Genomic DNA, 15,573 nt, shown 5'->3' with positions numbered 1-15,573 from the left:
GTTATTTCTGAGGTCTTTTAATGCATAGACTTGTAGGACACATTTAATTGGTTGTGTATATTCTGTTGAGGCAAACTGTGTGTTGAATTGTGACTGAGAAAGCTGTACTTGCTTGTGTCTAATCCTATCAAAAACCTTCTGAATGATACAGTTCTCTGCTGCCTGCAAACTTCAAAGTCAGGCTGACTTCAAAGTCAGAGAGGATGTGAAGAAGCATCTGAGCAGGACCTGGGTTCACAAAGAAAAGAAATGTGACTGGGTTGTGCCATAATCTCCTATCCCTGAGGTTCCTCCTACAGTTCTTCTAGGGATGACTGCTGCACAAAAATGTCTTCAAGTTGCAAATGATGCACAATGAAGGCAAGATTAGCGTCAGAGGACAGAAGACTGATCATGCCATGTGCAGTCTTAGAAGTCCATTCATCATCATCAGAAATTTCCCTACCTTAGAAGAAACTGAAGCTGAGGTTACAGAGCACCTACATTTTGACACCTTGTAAGACATGGGGCAGCAAATGCATTGTCTTAAAATTGTTTCCCTCTACACAGCTGTATTGAGCATAGTGGATAAGCATGTTTTAGAAAGCATTCATGACTGCTACGTTTTCAATAGTCAAATGCAGTAAATAATAAACAACGATGGTGTTTGAAATCTGTTGCACCTACTGCTGTCAAGTGGTGTGTGCCAGTGTTTCACTTTCTGTAAAATGTTACCTTTTAGACTTTTGATCACATTTTCTTCTTCCTAACTGCCCAGTTTATTTTGCTGTTGAACACCCCTCCAAAGGAGGGCTCCAAAGATGGTGAAGGGTTTGGAGGGGAAGAGGTATGAGGAGCGGTTGAGGTCCTTTGGTTTGTTCAGCCCTGAGCAGAGCAGGCTGAGGGGAGGCCTCATGGTGGCCTGCAGCTCCCTCATGAGGGGAGTGGAGGGGCAGGCGCTGAGCTCTGCTCTCTGGGGACATTGACAGGACCCGAGGGAACAGCATGGAGCTGGGACAGGGGAGGGTCAGGCTGGGGGTTAGGGAAAGGGTCTGCACCCAGAGGTGGTCGGGCACTGGAATAGGATCCCCAGGGCAGTGGGCACGGCACCGAGCTGCAGTAGTTCAAGAAGCGTTTAGGACACCACTCTCAGACATAGGGTCTGGTTTTGGGGTGGTCCTCTGGGGACTCAGGAGTTGGACTTGGTGGTCCTTGTGGGTCCCTTCCAGTTCAGGATATTCTATGATTCCATTAAGAGGAAAGCAAGGAATTTTCACATGGGATTGGATTCTCAGCTTACTTTAGATTTGGTTAGAGGTTTTTGGATGCAACAACAGAAACAAAGGTCGGGCAATTCAAACCTGATTCAGAGGACTGTACTATTCTGGGGGTAATCCTAGGGATAACCCAGTTGTCATTTTGTGATTGAGAAGGAGGAAATTGGTCTCAATTCAATCCAGTTAAGCCCCTTAGGTATGAAGAACATTGTATCATGACAGCTTGTTTAGTCAACTAAAAAAAGCATATGGAAAATCTTGTCATAGGCATGCACAAGACTGCTCCCTTGTGTGTGTATATCTTCTGCTATTGCCTGTTTCATCAAATTAAGCAAACGACCAGTGTCACATTTCCTGCCCAAACTTTATCGAGTCAGTTAATGTTCTCAGACCTTTGCTTCTATTGCATATTAAATATGACTAGCCTGATCTTAAGATCTTGTCACATTTTGATTAACGATTGTATTAAACTCTGATCTTATGATGCTGCAAGAAGGAGCAATAGCATGAATGAGTGGGTTTCCTTCAAAGTCTTCTGGTTTAGCCCCAGCAGATAGCTAGGGCAGCACCACACAGCTGCTCACTCACTCTCCCCATGTGGGATGGAGGAGAGAATCAGCAAGGTGAAATTGTGAGAACTCATGGGCTGAGATAAGGCCTAGGGAAAGCAAAAACCACATGCACAAACAAACTGAAACAAGGAATTAATTTGGTACTTCACATCATCAGGCAGGTATTCTGCCACTTCCAGGAAAGCAGGGCTCATCACCTGTAATGGTTTATTGGGAACACAAACACCTTAAATCCAAACATTACCCCCCTTCCCTCATCTTTACCCCAGCTGTTATTGCATGACTTTACATGGTATGGGACATCCGTTTGGTCAGTCTGGGTCAGCTGTCCTGGATGTGTCTTCTTCCAGCTCCTGTTGTACCCCCATCATCCTCGCTGGCAGGGCAGCATGAGAAGCTGAAAAGTCCTTGGCTCTGTGTGAGCACTGCTCTGCAACAACTAATAAATCAGTCTGTTATCACCACTATTTAGATCAAAAAAAAACAAACAAACAACAACCAACCGACTAACCAAACAAAAATGCAACATCACACAGGCCTCTCTATGAAAAAAACACAACTCAGTCTCAGCCAAAATCATGACACAAAGTGTGCAGAGCATAATTTAAGAAGTCTTATATCTGACTTTGAAGCCTTAAAGGTTTAAAGGAACATGTGAACATCTTTTGTTTATGGTCAGCCGGAAAAATCCCAATTCTAGTTACACATGTGTGAATCCAAAATAACTGCTCTTAAAACAATAAATCAATCGATTTGTTTTGCTGAAGTTATCCCAAGTTTACCAGTGTGATGTAAAGAACAGCATCTCACCTAACGAAGCTGTCTAAGGGACAAAAGTTAACTCACTGGGACTTATTTTGAGTAAATGAACAACGAGTTTGACTGAAAAGCTAACTAAGCACCAGGATGTGTACTTGTAGAAAATGAGTTATTGCTATTCAGGAAGGAGGGGAAATAATAATACTAATTATTAAGAAAATAGATATGTTCCTGCTGAAGCTTTCTATTCCATGGCAGCTATTTCCACTGGAATTAGCATTTTTACTGACTTTGATCATTCCCTTAGCTGGCAGTTTATGCTGCAGCTCTGTATATTTGCTTTCAGTGTGACTTTGGTGTATCATGCTGTGGTCCTCTTTCCTCACTGACTTCTTGTGAATGTGTCAACATTGACTTTAATTTACTCTGCTAAATCAATGGCTACCTTAATCCCCTTTGTACTCAAGCTGAGGCTGATGTTTTCTGCAATGAAGAACTCAGTAGACGGTTGAAGGCTTGGAGGAGATGAAAAATGAGATGTGAAAAAGCAGAACAAGATACACATAAATAGGGTGGTGTAAATGGCCTTAGGCAAAAAAACTGCACCTGATTTACTACATCTTTCCTAAAGAACTGGAGATTATTGCATGTTTGCAACACTAAGTAGAATTTTCTGGTAGTTATGCACCAGTTCTTATAGGTAATGTGATACTGCTTAGGTCACTGTCTTTGCCAGTCTGTTTTGCCTCCTTTTCTCAATTTGATGTGTTTTAGTAGTTCTTTGTCATTTGCCTGCTATTCAGAGTGACTGCATTGTTCTGAGCCTGCCAACATTTCCTCCTCCCTCACAAGTTTCTCTTTTTATCTTTATCTTGCTTCTGGCATCCTTCTTCCTTTCATGCAGCACTCTACACTTTTTGAATCGTTATCTTCTGTACTAATTGTGATCCTTATCCTTCTTTAAATCTCATTTATTTTCTAGGGCTCTAATAAAAATCCCCTAGGCTCTAACAAAACCTTTTGAAACTGTTTGGTGCTTCTTGCATTGACATCAGCAGCTACTAAGAGTCTAAAGCTGCTTTTCCTTAATATCATAATTCATTAAATTGTAAGACCTTGCTGGTGAATAGTCTTGTATTTTAGCCTGCAAGCTCTAAATATTAGCAATGCTGGCTAATGAGTGAGTAAGAGTTAACAGGCTAATGCTGGGACTAGGGGTGATGAGATGAGTTGCAGAAGTGAGATCCAGGCAGGTTTAAAAACTACAGCAATTTGCTGTGACTGAGGGAACTGAAATCTTGGTTTCCTGTGGCTTTATATTGTGTGGTTGTATTATCTTCCCTCAAATTAAGTACAGACTCTGACTGAAACTTTTCCTGATTTTGTAAGAGCGCTTGTAACAGTTTGCACTCAGGGGGATTCTCTCATGTCTAACTTCCTAATTAAACTCATGCTGAATTAATTTATTTTTCTCTCCCCTGCATTAGAACATCTTTTCACAAAACTTTTAGGGATTAAGTGCATTTAAGACTTCAGTTTCTCTCTTCAAACTTTCACCAAAACTGGCTAAGCAATTCAGATGTTAGGACACTCAAAGGTAGTAATTGCCTGTCTACATTTTCTCTCAAACCAACCTTAGAAAAATGGCTTCCACAGGACCTATTACCCAAATCTTTTGAAAATTGATGGCAATTTTCCAACCTGGAATGGATGAAGGATTGTCTACAACATTCCCTACTTATCTTTTAGTGTAAAGTGTCAGTAACACTCAATAGATGCTGTCTGAATTACAAATATAGTCAGCATCCATCATCCGTATACATGCACTTAAAACCATCTCACTGTGTCAGAAGATATAGAGAATGAGGTTTATTCTTGTTCTACATATCATCTTTATGACAGTTCCATTCTAAGCAAACAACGAGAAACAGAACTTTGTAGCAACATTAAAATATCTACCTTTTAAATAGAAACTTATCTTTGAAGTGCATTTCTGTAGAATTAAGAAGCATGGACTTTTTAGTGTGTAAATTATATGGATAGTAAGAACATAACTTGCCTTTTGAAAATTATTAAAGAGAGAAGTCCAGACTTTTAGGGACCCAGAGGGTGTTTCTGTGTTTGCCTTCTGAAGGAGATTCTGCTTACATGGGTATTTACCCACCTGGCTTTTATAGTTACTGGACAGAATTGAGGTGCATGCTCAGCTCGATTTGGGCACTTGTTCAGATGGTGAAGAAAGGGGTATGGCACAGTTTGGGTACTGGTAGAGAGTGGGAGGAAGTGGGTAGCTATTGTGTGTATGAAGGAAAAGAAATACTGCTGTTTATCTACCTAAGAATGTTGTCCATCAAAACAGAAAAGACTGGTTCCTTTGACCCCCAGATTTTAAATTTCTGATGAACCTAGGTGATGGCACAGAGGTAAACTTGTCATTGTGCTGCCTTGCTATGTGTTGGACTTGAACATTTTGAAGCAGGAATCAGCTTCATGCATTGAAATCCCAGATGATGGCTAATGGCTGTCTGTCTTTGTAGAAATGCCAAGTGAAAAAACAAAGACATAGTTCTTGATGTGAGGAATCACTTGGAAACTCATTTCTGTAGCAATTTGTCAACATATTATTTTCCTTTGCAGAAACAAAGGGGAAGGGAATGCCTGTAAAAGTATACTGGGATTTAGTCATACCTGTATTGAATTAAATCTTCCTGAATAAGTCTTATTAGTTAAATTGAAACATGTAATTTAGGAAGTTGTTTAATTCCAAGGGATGGCCAGTGCCTTGTAGTCATTTGTAAGCATTGTGTAATGATTAATAATTCTCTCCTAAAAATTTGCTTTTATTTCTTGCTTGAATTTGTTTCACTTCAGATATTGGACCCTGTTATGCTTCTGTCTGCTAAAGATCCTGTTAAGTCAAAAAAATCACATTCTTTGAGTAGTTATTTCTAATCTAATTAATCATTTAAGCAAAATTGTGCTTTTAAAAGTCTATTGGTGCAAAGCTGATTTTCCAGATCTGGAATTATTTCTCTATATCCCTTGCGAACTCTTTCCTGACCTATGCACTCTAAGAATGATGATGACAAAAATGTAATGGGCTGATCTGTCATCATGATGTCCCAACAGTCATGTGAACAGGCAATCCTATATTCTATTTATAGATTTAACAATTCCACAGTCATCCCAGATGGGATGAGTTACAGTGGGGAGATGTACATTTATTCTTTCTGGCATAATAGTTTAATACTTTACTTCTTAATCTTCACTACTAATTTCATGCAAATTATAGATTATTTATTTATTTTTTATTTTATTTTTTTACCTTTTCCTCTTCAACTTGACTATTTATCTGGATATTTCACAGAATATACTTTTTGAACTAAGAAGCACGTGCTTAGGGATGCAATATTCCTTTAAAAGTCTTGCTTTCCAGTCTTAATTGCATCCAAGCCAAATCCTCAGGCAGCAGAGCTAATGAAACAATGCAATCACAGGTTATTCAGAGAAATCTGAATCTGTAACTGCTCCATATTCTGTATGACTTCATTATATTCCTCATTCTGGTATTAACACAGGCAGCAGACTTAAAATATGTTTTTTTTTTTTTTTTTCCTTTTTCTTTTTTTCCAGCCACTAAGTATATAATTAAACCATAGAACTTATTGCAGCAGCAAAGTGCGAAAGCCAAGTAGGATGGGACAATTTCACAGAAATGTTTCATTTTGGGCTATTAAACAATGACCCAGCTGCAACGCTCAATTCAGAAAATTGCTAGTTATCTTTTTTCTAGAGTATAAGTCATGTCTTCTGGTGAATGAGACTTCTGTAGAGCTGTCAAAGCTTCTCAGTAAGCAGCAATATCTTGAAGATAAGTTTCTGCAACAGCAAGTAATTCCTGTTACTCTCAGCTTGTATTATCACTGCTAATGAGAGCCAGGTTTCCCTGCTGAAAGGTGTTGTGAGCCTCAGATCTACAGGAGTGGAAGGGATTAAAATGAAATCCAATGAAGATGTATTTATTTTTTTTTAATGACATCAAGACTTTGTATCTTACAGTTGCATGAGTATCATCAAGTCTTGGTGATCTCTGCTGTTTAACATATAGAGTGTCTATGCTTCATCCTATGATAGGGATACAATATCAATGATAAAACATGCTTCTCCAGTAACAAGTAACCTGGGGCTTACGTTTTCCCTTCTTTAGAAGCACTCCAGTACAGTGCACTCCAAGAAAAGATTTTGTTAACAGGTTCAGGGAGCTATCAAGTTTCTTCCTCTCTCTGGGCAATAAGCAGATGTACTTTCTCATTACAGAGCTTTGCTGTTGCTACATTAATCTGAAACCAGGAAGAAAAGACCAACAAATACTTAGGGTGATATGGGATTTGCTGATGTTTCATGAAGGCAGCTAGATTGCTGCAATACAGCTGGGAAATAGGAATATTAAAGTCTACTCTAAACTCTATTTTACTGCAATGATTCATAAAATATTGGTTCTTTGCTTTAAGAGACTCTGGCTGTATAGTGACTTTACATTTCTGGAGAAAGGAGCTCTAAATTGGGTACTAACTTATCAAATGGAAAGGAAACGAGAGAGTTTATTTATTATTATTATTATTAGCCCAAATGTGATATTCTGGGCTCAGATTTTAGAGCAAAAATTGGAAATAAATCTTATAAATCTTAAGAAAAGAAAAAATAGACTGTAAATATAATAACTTGGTAGAACACTTTAGAAACCCTCAGCACAAACATTTCTTGTGATAGCTTTGTAGATGGAATGTGGGTCATATTTCATGAGCTGATGCATACAACAGTAGCTGTGCTATGTGAGAAACATCAGTTTTTTGAGAAAGCCTACATCCCATCAGTACAAAGACCTACCACTTAGAAATAAGGTTGAACTTTGTTATCTTATTCACAATAAAACTGCAAGTATGTTGTTGAGGAGAAACAAAGAACGCAGGCAGCAAAAGGACGGAATATAATCTCATTCATTTTGAGTTCTTTGTGCTCTCATTGGACTCCAAGCTAAAGTGTCCTCCAGAAAGGCTGTTTGCAATGAAACCATGTCAAGGAAGCAGATCTTTAATTCATGGAAGTCATGATGCTCTGCAGTGCAGCTCCACAGAACTCAGCAGAATTACTACAGATAACCCCAGTGGAGGGTCTGCTCCATCTGTTCAGTGTCAGAACAACTTAATGCAGGGCTGATATAATTCTTCTTAAGTTCAGTTTATGTACAGTTAAGGATGACCTCATCCTGTTCAGATCTAGATGTCTCTAATCTAGTCATCTGCAGCTGAACCCAGCCAGCCTGTGCTCCTTTTAGTTAATAGGTCAGGTGAATTGGACCCTAAAAGTGTCTGTTCCTGGGAACTGGATGAAATGTGAAGTAGGGATCTAACCTTTGTGAAAGAAGGCAGAATACACATTTGTTAAGTCTTTTGTAGACAGATACGAGCTTGTTTTTCTCTTGATCTGCATCGTAAAGCAATGTACTCATTTCTGTGCTGTTCAGAGTTCCAGAGCCTTCCTGCCTTTATTCAGGATATACTCCAGGTTTGAACTGGATATTCTCCAGGGCTATATACCAGGTACCCAAAGTTACTTGGCTTTGAGTTTGGAGCAAGAAGAGAGCAAGCATATCTCTGCCAGCACAGTGCCTGAGGCTGCATCCTAGGTATCACCACCTTTGCAAGTACCCAACATGATTTGCATGTGCTAATGCAGCAAGGTGGGTGAGCAGCAGGGTCCTGAGCTGTGCAAATCCACAGCTACACAGTATGGGAAAAACTGCTGCAGAGGTGCCTTCTGGCTATTTTTCCCCTGTGGACCTTTGTGTTTCATGAGCACATCTCAGTCATTTGAAGCAGGTGTCCCAACAGGGGGAGAAAGATGCTCAGTGCTGAGTCCATAGCCCGCAGGACTAACCTGCTGATCAGGAGACAGCACTCAGCTAGATATCATGCAAGTATACTTTTACCCAGCACGTTTTTCTTCCTCTTGTTTTGTTACCATAAAATTTCATCTACCTGTGACTTCTTTTACCATTGAGTCTGCACCAGCCAGACAGGGAAAAATGAGTGGGGTCAGAATAGCAATTTTGGGCCTCTTGTGATTATTGCAGTGAAAGCTAAAGAAGCCTGAAATTTGTTGTAGAAATGATGGGAATATGAAGGAGGCCTGCCAGCCAGCTTCTCACACTTCCTTGTCATTTGTGCTGTTTTATTTGGCTGCACCTCATAATCCAGCTCAAAGCAGCTGCCGGGGGAACAAGCTCAAATATAGCTTAAAGCTCTCAAGCAAGGGAACGAATACCAAGATATTACAAGAGACTTTAAAGGGAATGGTCAGGGCAGCAAACACTCTGCTAGACAGTGATTGCTGCTCAATTGTCCCTTAATACCTTCTCTGCTTTTCCCAGCACAGGTCTGAAAAGGTGTTGTTGTGAATAGACTTCTACACAGCAGCAAGTTAAGATTTATTAGTACTTTTACAGTAAATCATGAGATCAGATTGTGTCATTCTTAACAGCACTTAATCAGCACTTAATCATCAGCCAATTTAACACAGTGATTCAACAGAATTTGCTGTAATAGAAATGGTGGCTTAGTTAAATATTTGAGAAAGGCAAGGTTCACAATAGACTTGATGAAGGGTACTGGGAGGTGGTTTCTAGGCCCAGTTACACACTTACTATTTGTTTTTGTCCCGTTCTAGTGAATTATACTTCTCTCTCATTGGAGTTTGTCTACAGATAGGCTTTGATCCTTGAGGAATCAGCCCTGAGAGATTTTCCACCTCAGGGTACCCTGAAAGGAGTCCTACCTCAGGGGGAGATCAAGGGTCAACCTCTGCAATCCATGGAGAGCTCAAGGCATTCTCACTTAGGATCACTATTTATAGGATCTCAAGATGATTAACTTCAGGCAGTATTTTTCCATTCTGGCTCCAATTCAGAAGAGGTAATTCTGGAATTCCCACCAACTACACAATTCCAGTACTTCCCAGGCTGTACAGTTCTTGTCCTTCCAGATCATGCTAGGATCCAGGTTGCAGCAATTCCAGGTACAATCAGGGAGGGCCTGATCTTCCCAACTCACAGGGATGAGAGGAGAAGCAGCAGTTGTCTCATGAGGACATGTGAGTCCCTGCCAAGACTGTGAGCTGAGACAGCGTTTCTGCTGCTGTGGGAACAAGGCAAGGACATGTTTGCAGGGACAGGTGTCAGCAAATTGTAGCTTGTCCTGCATGTGCACTGAGCCATGTCCAGTCCTGGAGTCCGAATTGCAGTGCAGTGGTGCAGCTAACAAAGCCTGTCCTGTCTCCTTGTCTTGGCTTAGAAAAAAAAAAATAAATAAATATATATATATATATATATATATATATATATATATATATATATATATATTTTTTTTTTTTTTTTTTTTTCTGGAGTAAGTTACTCAAAGGAAAAAAGGAAAAAAAAATCTTTTAAAAAATCCGTAAATCTGTTTCCAGAGATATAAATTATATTAGTGCACAAATTAGTCTGCCTCAGGAACTGGCCAATAATCTAAATCAATCTAACACACAGCAGTAAAAAAATACAGTGAAAACAAAATATGAACAGTTTCTTTCGAGCAAAGGCTCAAAAATGCTGATAACATTTAACCTTCTCTTCTCTTCTGTAAATATCTGTCCCCTGAGAACATGGGCAATGTTTTAAATCCAACTGTTCAGTCCAGCATAGCTCCAGAGACATCCAGCTGTTCTAAAATGGTGACCGTGAAACAGGATGGCAATATATCTTATTATAAAAATTCCCTGTGATACCATTTGGGAGACAATTTAGTATGCAAGAAGTGTCTTGGAGCTGGATAGAGGCTTTCCCATTTTTCATCCTCCTCTGTGATATTATCTATGTGGGAGGCAGCCACTGGAAGGCTTGTGGGAACTTGAGAATTTGACTGAAAGCCATAAAGTTGCACAAATATGTTCAAAAGCTTTGTAAAGTTTCCATTGGAATCTAGGCTGTGAGTTTATGATGAAACCAGCAAACTTTGCCTGCTTATTATCTTTTGATGTAAACTTTTTGAAATATCTAATTTAAAATATGAACATATGCCTGGAAAAGGTGTAAATACATTCCAGGAATTGACCCCCATGCAAGAAATTAATTACAGAAAAGAATTCTTTGCAACAGCTATCAACACATCTGTTTGCATCTAAGGCTGCTGTTTGTTGCCATTCAGAGGTTCTTTCAAACTGTTTTACATTGCTGTGTTAATTAAGATGATGTTTTCATTAGTTTCAGTTCACATATTATTTTAATCTAGATTTTTGAAGAAAACGATTTTAGCAGATAATGGAACGTGGGCAGCACGGTGAAGGCTACAGGGAGCTCATTACCCTTTTCTCAATTCATTGTAGTTTCATCAGTCATTAATTCCACTTTAAGCTTCCCCGTTGCTGGAATGTACATTGTGAGTGACTTTATTTTTCATATTCAACAATGTGCCACTTTCCATTCCTAATATAAAGGTAGAATGCAATTATTAGCAGAATTAGAACACTTCAAAAAGTTTAAAGAAGTGGGAAATGGCTCCCTGAGGAGAGAGCGTTTAAGAATGTTTGAAACAGCAACACAAATAACCCTGTAAGTGTGAAGAAAAAGGCAGAGGAGAAAAGGGGTGATGTGGAACTTGCTCTCCCTTATATCATGAAGTCACAGAATGAGTTAGGTTGGAAGGAGCCTGTGGTCCAGATCCTTGCTTAAAGGAGGGTTAACTTCAATGTTAGGTCAAGTTGCTCAGGGCCTTATCTGACTGAGTATCTCCAAGAATGGAGATTCCGCAGCCTCCCAAAACACTGATCCCAGGCTTTGATAACCCTTGTGGTGATAAGTTTTTCATCATATCTATTAGAAAATTTTCTTGTGACAACGAGCATCAGTCACCCCTTGTTCTATTGCTGTGCACCTCTGAGAAAAGTTTGGTTCTGTCTTATCTCTATGCCTCCCCCCTACCCCTTAAGTAGTTAAAGGCTAGATCCTCTCTCTTTTGCAGGCTGAACCAACCCAGCTTTTTGAGCCTCTCATGGTACTTTTTGTGCTCCAGCCCCTGGAGCATTGTGGTGGCCATCTGCTGTACTAACTCCAGCATATCTGTGCCGTGCCTGTATATGGGAGGACCAAGCGGGACACAGTACTCCATATGCTGTCTTACAAGTGCCAAACAGAGAGGAAAATAATCACTTCCTTTGGCTTGCTGTCTGTGTTTTTGCCCAGTATTTGGTTGATTTTATTTGCTGCAAGGAAACACTGCTCACTTGTAATCAACTGGTGGTCCACCAGGTCCTTACCTGTAGAGCTGCCTTCCAGCCTGTTGGACTCCAGCCTGTGTCCACTGTGCAGATTATTCCTTTCCGTGTACAGGGGTTTTTGTTTGCTGAATTTCAGGAATTTTCTGCTAGCTCATTTCTCCAGTCTCTTAAATCCCCCCAAACAGCAGCCCTGCCCTCCAGCGTATTGACTTTTCCCTCAGTTTGGTATCATCTGCAAAACTGCTGATGGGAGTCCTTGCTATTGACCGGGTTGTTAATACAACATTTAAAAACTACCAGCTCCGTTACCAAATGCTGAATCATACTGTGAGTAACTGGCTTCCAGTTGTACTTGTAAACTCTTACCACTACTCCACGTGCCTAGCAAGCAACATCCACTTAGGATGTGTAGACAACCCATCTGGTCCATATCTCATCAATTTGTCTAAAAGGATACTACAGAACAGATTGCCAAACTCTGTGCTAAATCAAGGTGCTTGACAACTAATGCTCTTTTCTTGTCCTCTCATCATAAAAGGCGGTCAGGTATGTCAAGTACGATTTCTTTTTTTTTTCCTGTGCTGGCTGTTCCCAATCACCCTCTTGTCCTACATGTGTCCGAATGCATCTGAGCTGTGTTCAAGGAGGATTTGCTCCATAACCTCTCCAGGACTGGGGTGAGGATGGCCTGTCATTTCCCAAGCTTCTCTTTCTTGCCATTCTTGAAGATACATGTAACGTTTACCTTTTTTCAAGTCATCAGGAGCCTCCATGACCTTTCAAAGATGATAGAGAACAGACTCACAATGACATTGGCCAGCACCTTCAGATGCATCTTGCCCAGTCCCATATGTTTGGATATAGTAGACTTCAAATAGATCTGCTTCTGCCATGAGTAGTACTTCATTTCCCCAGACTCTGCTCTAAGCACAGGGACAGGGGAGGACTGACAGAAGACCTTGCCAGTGAAGACCAAGGCAATGAAAGCACTGAATACCTCAGGCATTTATAATCAATGTTCACACTCACATTTGTTAACGCATATGTGCTCATGACCATATATATCCACCCTCCTTATAACATTCCACCTCCTTATATCACTGCAAATGAACTACATATGTACTAAGGTTCTCACTAGGGCCCTGGAGGCAAACTCCCCTAGATGGATTGAGTTGGTAACTTGTTTATGGCTGGGGTATGCTTTATTAATAGTTTTGCTATTTGCTGACAGCTTGGTCAAATCCAGAAGTGAAGAGTCCCCCTAGAAAAGAGAAGTGAATGCTGGTGCAAATGTATGCAGAGAAAGGTATGAAAGAGAACTACCAGCTATTAGAAAACCTGACGTATAATCCTGGCACAGTCCTATAATTCACAGAGCATATTAGGCACTGAAATTCTTATTCCTCATTTTCTTGACAAATGATGCACCAAGAGCAGAAAATGGCTAATATGAATCTTCTCTCAAGACTACGATTGCAAAGGTAATAAGAAATGATGTAAACTTAACTCACTCTTCTTATGGAGAACTAAAGAGGATGACTTGGGCTACAGGAGCAGTGCAGAAGTTTGCTCTGAAATAGCTCTTTAATCACAGGTATTCATATATATATATATATATATATATTTTGCACTCTGTTTAACTAGCACGGTTCTTGTGCAGTACTCAAAGAGGCAGAAAACAAATGCATCTTGGATGTTCCTTTTGACCACTGCAGAAAATTTTATATAAATGAAGGAAAGTGTGTATGGAAATAAGGCTGTGAATCACTTGTTCACAAACAATGTGGTATGGCTAAGCTCAGGGCTGTTCTGCTTTACTTGAGCATGGACTCACAGAAAACACAACATGGAGATGCAGAAATCATATGAAAAGGAGGATTCTGTTCTTGGGGAACTCTCTTTACTCCTTATTTTCTCTGCCTGTTGATCCCATTCTATATTTTCTAGGTAAAATGTTACTGAATGACTAGGCTGTAGTGAATCCAATAACTGACAACCCTTCAGTTTTCTTTCATGTAGCTCTAATGTGTCTCAGCCTTTTAGAAGGTCTTTCTAAGTTCTGCAGTCCTCTGGGCTGACAGGCTGCTGAGCTGTCAAGGCAAGGATTGTCTCAGGTGTTATTTTTGACCCAGGTTCCTGTAGTTTCACTTGCTTCTGCCAAATTCTGAGAACTCTCAAAAGCCTGATTCCCTTATAGGTTGTGTTTTCATCTCTGATTAATGACTGTGATTGAAAATGATTTTCTGGAAGATGATAGCTTGGTTTGGCACTGTCCATTTTGCTACATTCTTGCCTTTTTCTTTAAAACTTTGGAAACACTTTTCTTCATTCTTTAGAAGTGCTTTGTTTGCAGTATCTCTGTTCTTTGATATGTTAGCATTTCTTTAGTGCCTCTATTCATCTGTGGCTAAATGAAAACTACTTTTGCTTTATGTGGATTTTCTGATTCTGGTATTCATTTTGGTATTTTCCTTCCCATCACTGTAGGAGTTGGTTCGTTCATCTCTGAAAAACATCCCAGAAAACGGTGTTAGTATTTTGATATATGGAATATGCACACAAACTGATTCTCTTCCATTTGAAATGTTTCTTCCTGAGTTATTTGTTTCTGGTTCATCTTGCAGACTTGCAGACTCAATGCAAAGCTTTTTATCATGTTTGCATACATTTTTACTACTTGTTTCAGATCATTAGCTACTCTTGAAAGTGGTTGTGCCATTACTAATGGCACCCAAGCTGAACCTCGTGATGAAATGCTTCCACATTTGTAAACGCTTCCTGGTGATATCTGTTAGAGTGGTTTTTTTTTTTTTTTTTTTTTTTTTTTTTTTTTTTTTTTTGGGGTGGGTGGAGAGGGTAGCCAATGCTTATTGATTAGTCTTTGTTTTGAGACCGTAACTGCTGCTTAGGTCAATATAGCAAATGTACCATCTATTTCACATTGTGTACACATCTTCAACTACCTCTCAAACCTGTGGGTGTATAGGATGCTGAAAAACAACCTGCTCTGTGATTCTGCTGCAGTACAGCTCCCAGACCTCCATGTTGCTTCCGTGAAGAGGGTTTGATATCTTTTAATAGGTCAAAAGTTGACATTTACTGTGATGGCAGAAGATTCTCTCTTCCTGTGCTGTAGCATTAACACCCTCTCACTATTCTGGCACAAGTTCTGTGAGCTTTGCAGAGAACTTACATTTGCCTCTCTTTTTAAGCATTTTGTATTTGAGTCTTGGCACATGCAATATCACTTGAAAAAAGGATTCATATGAAAAGATTTTTTTTCCCTGAGAATAATATGGTTCTGGCTTAAAACTAATGTATGGTGTTCTATGGTTTAAGACTTCGTTTCAGTCATTCCTAATGCTTGTTGTAGCTCCATGCCATCAGCATGCTTTTTCACATTTCTCAGATGCATAAGGTCTGGCTTGTTGTCCAGTAAAATTCCTTGGGAGATAAAGTCATTCTTATGGAATATATGAATCCTAATTTACAGTGATGAGGTGAGCATGGATATAAAAGTTTCACCTCTCTCCTAGACTTAGCATCTTGCTTTCACAGTTTTCCATCTCTCATGGCACAACAGCTAGAAAAGTGTCATTTTTAATTCTTTGTTGCATGGCCTTCGCATGAGGGAAAGAATGCTCAGCTCCTTTCTCCATTAATGTTGGCACTCCTGT

The sequence above is a fragment of the Anas platyrhynchos genome, chromosome 2 (genome assembly GCF_047663525.1).
Source record: "Anas platyrhynchos isolate ZD024472 breed Pekin duck chromosome 2, IASCAAS_PekinDuck_T2T, whole genome shotgun sequence".
Lineage (NCBI taxonomy): Eukaryota > Metazoa > Chordata > Aves > Anseriformes > Anatidae > Anas > Anas platyrhynchos.
Note: the sequence above shows the minus strand (reverse complement) of the source record.